This window comes from Vespa mandarinia, chromosome 7, assembly GCF_050613455.1.
Source record: "Vespa mandarinia isolate Hongniang chromosome 7, ASM5061345v1, whole genome shotgun sequence".
NCBI classification, from domain to species: domain Eukaryota; kingdom Metazoa; phylum Arthropoda; class Insecta; order Hymenoptera; family Vespidae; genus Vespa; species Vespa mandarinia.
The window spans coordinates 1,365,346-1,372,174 of record NC_140816.1 but is presented as its reverse complement, the minus strand read 5'-3'; the positions used below and the strand labels follow the sequence as shown (position 1 = coordinate 1,372,174).

The following is a 6,829-nucleotide window of genomic DNA, read 5'->3' as shown; positions in this document are numbered from 1 at the left end:
TCTCTTAACTTGGAAATCTAACCACTTCTTTGTTAATATGTAGTGAAAAATATGTTATAACAGTTCCACTATAATTATACTACTTATATCTTTCACTATATTTAGCAATATTATCAGGTATCTTAATTAATTAATTATATACATATACATTATTACATTTATTATATTATAACATATTTTACCAAATATATTGTACTCTTATACATTGTACTATTGAATTGTAAATGAGGGCGAAACTACAAGAGCGTTTCCAGATAAGCGTCTCGCACCGGACCAACGATGATAGCCGATAATATATATTATACTATAATATATATATATTATACCTATTTATATATATATATATATATTTATTTTTATTATATATTTATTTTTTTTATTATATATTTATTTTTATTATATATTTATTTACATATATATTTATATATATATATATATATATATATATATATATATATATATATAGTATACCTTCTTCTATGTATATATATATTATTGCTATACTAAGAAAAGACAGAACGATAAAGGTCACATAGCTGAATCTTATAATCTTTAGTTAAACTCATAGATATCTAAAATGTACTAATCCGGCAATAAATACAAGAGGTAGGCTTTTAGATTAAACGAGCTGCGTGTTTGTTTTGTGCCTAATCTTAAAGCAGCTGTATTTTATTCATAAAACAGAACGATCATTTTTTAAAAAGCACCACACGTGTGTTAATTTGAATATTCGAGACGAATTATCCAGACATTTCTCTATCCAATAACTAGTCATTCTTTCTCATTCCATTTACATTTTTATGGAGATCTCTTCTTTACTCTTCCTATTCCCTAATTTTCATAATCGTATCCTTGGATAAATAATAAAAAGCGTTCGTAACATTCGATTTAAAACTGTTCGTTAAAACAGTCGAGTCGTAATGCTATACTAAATCGCGGCATAGGAACACTTGTCATTCTTCAAACATCGAGGTATCCGCAAATAATAGTGAATTTATATCACGAAATGAGTTTCATTCGTTCAAAAATATTGTCATAAGTTACTTAAATCATGAAGTGCATTAAATCAGGGTATAATCCTTTTCGACCTTCCCGGTATTCAACTTATAAAAATTTGCGATTTCCCAATAATTTGCAGGAACACGGCAAGCGGAATTTGCATCATTGCAATTTCAGCAGCTGTTCGACGATACAAACGTGGCAGTTTTGAATTTGTGCAACTGTTCTTTTCATTGCTAGCAGTGGGTTCAGTATTCTGCCGCGCAGAAAGAGACAAAGGTGGAAATCAACCTACACCACTGGCTTAACGTAATACGTTCCCATAAATTTTAATTATTACAATTATAGAATTATTCTTGATATTTTTATATTCTATTGGAAAATATGACATTTATAGATGTGTTAAAAAATATACGATCTATACATTTCTTTAACTTTCAAATGAAATTCAGTATAATCTCAATAACAACGTTAGTTACAATTACATGTTACATATTTGTGGGTTTATTCTACATTAAAACATTGTTTTAAAAAATTACGTATGTATAACATAATCAAAGACTTCCCCGGACCAACAACGTTTCCTATCATTGAAAATTTTTATTTATTTATTGGTAATATGGAAAGTAAGTTTGTATCTTAAATATTGTATATTTATATTTTATTCTGTTATTATTTATACTCTTTCCTTCAGATATTAACAACACACATAGAAAACTTAGTGAGAATTATTCATCATTGTGGCATCTATGGATAGGCACAAAATTAGTTATAATAGTCGATAAACCTGGTTATATCAAACTAAGATTTATCAATTTTATTTTAATTATTTATAATGGGTTTATGTTATTTCTTTTTATTCTTTTAATTTTTTATTTCTCTTTTTTTTTTTAGACTGTGTTATCTAATCAAAATGCTATTAAGAAGAGCGAGGAATATAAATATATAAAATCTCCTACTGGTAATGGTTTGTTCACTGCTTCAGGTGAAGTATTTTACATTTTTTATTAGTATTTAATTATTATTTATATTACTCTCATGTAACTATATATAAGGTGAATTTTTTACATTGAGACATTTAAATATTTCGACAACAATGCATTTCTGGAAAAAAAATTTGAAGGAAAAGTTAATTGGTTCTAAGAGGCAAACATAATTTGCAATATTCTTTTCGAATTTGGTGTACGTTTTTAAAAATACGTTTTTATATGTTTGATGTAAACTTATAATGTTTATAAGAGCATATTATTTTATGCAAAAATAAAACCAACTTTTACCTGAAACATCATTTTTTTATCCAGCCCCTACTTTCTACAATATTTAACATTGTTTAGATAAAAAACATAGTGCATATAAAAATATATTAAAAAAAAATATTCTTTTTCAAAAAACAAATTTTTTGAATAATTATTAAAAACCTTCATGTTGCATACATTTTTCAATACATTTAATAGAAGATTGATTGGTATACAGTACAATATCCTTGTCAATATTTAGTTTTAGCAAGATCGTTGCCTCGAATAATACAAGAGGGATACTATCGAAAATATCGCTAGATAAGACGCGAGAGTGTAATTTATCGGTCTGCTCATTCGCTGAATTTAATTCTTAATTTTTCTTTATTTGAAAAGTTATATCCAAGAAAATTTATGAAAAGGTGCATTATAAGTGCTTGTAAAAGTATATATTAGTAAAAATAAATACGAAAGAAAAATGAAATTTAATAGAAAGTAGCAGCGTCAAGATACAGTGGATCTAATAAAGTGACGATGAGAAAAGAAAGAAGAAGGTAGAGAAGATTGGCCAGATTTAGGTTGAATAAAAAAATAAAATAATCGAGATACATCTCAGAGAAAAATAGTAGTTGTAGAGTATGTGATGATGCAATGGGAGCACGCGTAAATAGTGGGGACAAACAGAAGAAGAGAAAGGAAATTAACAAAAAAATATGAGGTAGTTTAAGGGGAATAAGTAAATAGAGGGAATTGAATGAGAGAAATTGAGACTAGAAAAGGAAAAAGTGTTGGGATAAATGAAAAGAGGTACCAGAGAGAAAGAAACAGAGAGCTAAGAGCTAAAAGTATATTGATTAGGAAAATCAATTTTAATTTCGTGGAAATAATATTTTATTCTATAAATTTTCTTATGATTTGTAGAATTAAAGTGGCGAACTCATCGAAGATTATTTATTATGTCTTATTATATATAAGATTATTTAGACAAGTTTTTCCTTCCAACGCTCTTGGGTCGCATATAGATGTATTCGTTGAAAATCCAATTTTTTTAACGTAAATATTGGAGTCTGCAACTGGCAAAAAAGATAGATATTTACCATTATATTATACTCTGCATTCTGGATATGTTATAAAGTGAAAATAGAAAATTTTTATACTTTATATAATTATATATATATATATATATATATATATATATATATTTTTTTTTGTTTTGATTTAATTTTTTGATTTAAATTATATATATTTATATAATTTTGTTTTGATTTATATTGAAAGATGGCATTTTGAATGCAAGATTAAATTTGCAAACCAATCTGAATTTCAAACTTGGAGAATCTCTGGAATAGTAATAATAATACATTTTTTTTATTCTTTTATTATTTACTTACAAATTGTTTTTGTCTTTTTTATTTAGTGTAATGGAGAGATCTATATAAATGATATTCAAAGTATGGTTACATCCTAATATTATTTTTAACAACACTGCTAAAATAAAGAAATATCAAAAATGTATATCGTACATCAATGACATCATAAGCAAAGTATATTTAAAATAAATATTTTTTTAAGGATTTTAATATTTTACTTTAATATTTTAATATATTATTCTTTGTATGTTATTTTTTGTTCAAGAAGATAATTAACAAGAAAAAAAACTTAATGTTGGAAAATAAAGTTAATCGAGAATCAATGAAGAAAAATATAGGTACGATTAATAATAATTTTTTCTTTTAATACTTTATACATTAATAATAAATTATATGTGTTTATTTTTTAATAAAGAACAAAATTCATGGTTATTTCTTAATTTGTTATTCGGCACTGAAACATATTCGAAGAATGATGTTCGTGATGAGATCAACACGTTTGCTCTTGTTGTGAGTAAAATTTATTTTCATAGCAATAACATTTTATTCATTGAATAGAATTGGGAAAATATTTTAACTCCTTTTAAGGCAAGCGATATATCAGCTAGTACGATTAGTTTCGTATTATTAATGATCGCTACATACTCTGAAATCCAAGTACGTATTTAGTTTATTATTTGCCCTTATTTATATAATGATAAATATTTTCATACATCTATCGTATTTCCATATCTTTGATTAAAGAAGAAACTTTACGAGGAATTATATCAAATTTATGGTTCGAGCGATCCTCAAGAAGTTCCAATAATATTTGACGACTTGAGATATATGAAATATTTAGAAAGAGTTATTAAAGAAACATTGTGTCTGTTTCCTGCAGTTCCAGTAATTGGGCATAAAGTAATAGAAAATATAGAAGATATTTTCATATAAAAGAAAATTTTGTTATTTTCATTAGAAACGAAATATTATTTATTTACTATTAATATTTTATTAACACTTATTCATGTATTATTAAATGGAAAAGAATTGAAAAATATCAAAAGGATGTAGTGTTGCAATATGCTTCTATGTACTTAAGCGTAATGAAAGAAATTGGAATGATCCATTAAATTTTAATCCCGATAGGTTTTTACAGGACAATAGAGACAATTTACATCCTAATTATTTATTCCATTCAACGATAGACCTAAAAACTGTATAAGTAATTACATATTTTTGTAGATTATTGAAATTGCATTCCAAAAAGTTATACGATAAAGTATATTTAAAATTGATTTCACTTTTTTAGGTTATAAATACGTCACGTTTCAAATGAAAATAATTATTGCTACAATCATAAGAAAATTAATTATTAAAATAGATAAGCTGGTAGCCATTGAAGACATTAGTATAAAACGAAATCTCATGTTAAAGCCTATAAAATCTATTAAATTAACATTCGACTAAGGATATTAATTGAAATTATTATAAACTTTTGGTGAAAAATCAGTGAGGCATTCTTCTATATACATTTTTGAAAATAAATAGTTTCTATCATACGATCTAATGCTTTTATCAACCCATCTATTAATTTAGTTAATTAATGTAGGATATTTTTCGAAATTCTACCTAGAAGATACGGACTGACTAACTCGGATTACTTATTTTTAGTTAATATGTACTTTATTAATACAGATATTATAATTAAAGTATTACAACTCAAGATACTAAAACTCTTCTCTCTTTTCTTAACGTAATCAAGGCTTTACTTTACTCTTTGTTGGTTCACTCAGGATTATACGCAATACTCTTAATTCTGCTCTCTGATCTTTCTCCTCTCCTTGGTCTATTCAAAACTGTCCTTCTGTTGTTCTTTTTCAATCATGTATACTTCATAGCCTTTCTTATCCCCATTCATATTCGTGCATACGGATTCAATAACTTATTGCTCTTTTGTTCTACTTCTTATTTTAAAAATTCTTGTAATTCTTGAAAATTCAGAAAATTATAAAATTTTGGAAATATGTTAAGTATATGTACATATGTATTATCTTTTTTTGTACTGTTCAAATTCATTCAGAGGTAATAAAATTGTCCCCTGAAAATTCGGCTTTATTTCGATTTTATATTGTAATTAGCAAATGGTTTCAAATAGAAAGAAAGTTTGTAGACTAAAGTTACTTTTTTTACTTAGGACTATAATTTTGTAAGATATTTATCGATTATTTATATAATTAAAAAGAAGTAATAAGTAAAAATATGAATAATGTTTTATAAGATTTATTTTTTTCATTCATAAGGAGCAATATTCTTTTGACATTTACTATAAAATAGTATAGAATATTAAAGGAAAAAATAAAATAATTTATACAGTATGGTACCTCTTTTTATAGTCTACTATAGATATTTATAATAAAAACTTACGTTGACTCTGTAATGAACGTAACGTGTAATATTAAATATGGCGTTTATAAATCATACAAATATAATTCATTTACTTATGATGCATTTGAAATTGTGAATAATAATGAGTCATCTAATAATAGAATAGAAATGGACTTACATGACGTAATAAAAAATATACTTATTAAACCGCAAGAAGAAACTTTAATTTCTTGGAAACTCATGTGTTAGTTGATTGTTTGGAACCATTTCTCTGAAAGACCACATTCTTTGAAAGTTTCGTATTTACCTAAATATGAAGAATTTTTAAAAGGAAGTATTGTGATTCTAAAATATAAAAATAATCTTGTTGAATTTTGTAAGAGCAGTTAGAGGTTTCTATAGTATCTGTCAAACATAAACTTCTAGAAGTTTCATTTATATAACAATTGTATATGAGATGGTTCGTTAACAGTATAACATTATGTTAAGATGATTTTCTTTTTTCCATTGAAATGGATAAAGGATACTAGTAAGACAAAGCAAATTTTTACAAAATCTGTTTTTTGGAAAATGACAGCTGCCTAAAAGTAAAAGTATTATTTTCGATCTGAATTTTCGTTTTCTTTTGTTAATAACGAAAAAGATGTTATTCGATAAAACGCTTCGATAAGTATTAGATAATTTTAGAAATTAATTTGTTCAAAATATTTGAATCAATTCTATATATCTGAGCGATTTTGAAAACCATGTTTCAAGAAAAACTCATTTAAATTATTAATTAGCCGTTTCCATTAGAAGTAGATAGGAAGTCTAAGTTAATTATTTTTAAATAAGCGTTAGATAACGTCTATCTTCATC

The 6,829-nt window shown here is 25.2% G+C and overlaps 1 long non-coding RNA gene across 1 annotated transcript; it reads left to right on the top strand.

The window, feature by feature from the left end:
* The first annotated feature begins 776 nt into the window (after window positions 1-776).
* On the top strand, window positions 777-2,069 carry LOC146872861 (uncharacterized). The gene is made up of 3 exons (XR_014982354.1): window positions 777-972; window positions 1,139-1,308; window positions 1,894-2,069. It is a non-coding gene; the product is annotated as an uncharacterized LOC146872861 (long non-coding RNA).
* The last annotated feature ends 4,760 nt before the right edge of the window (window positions 2,070-6,829 follow it).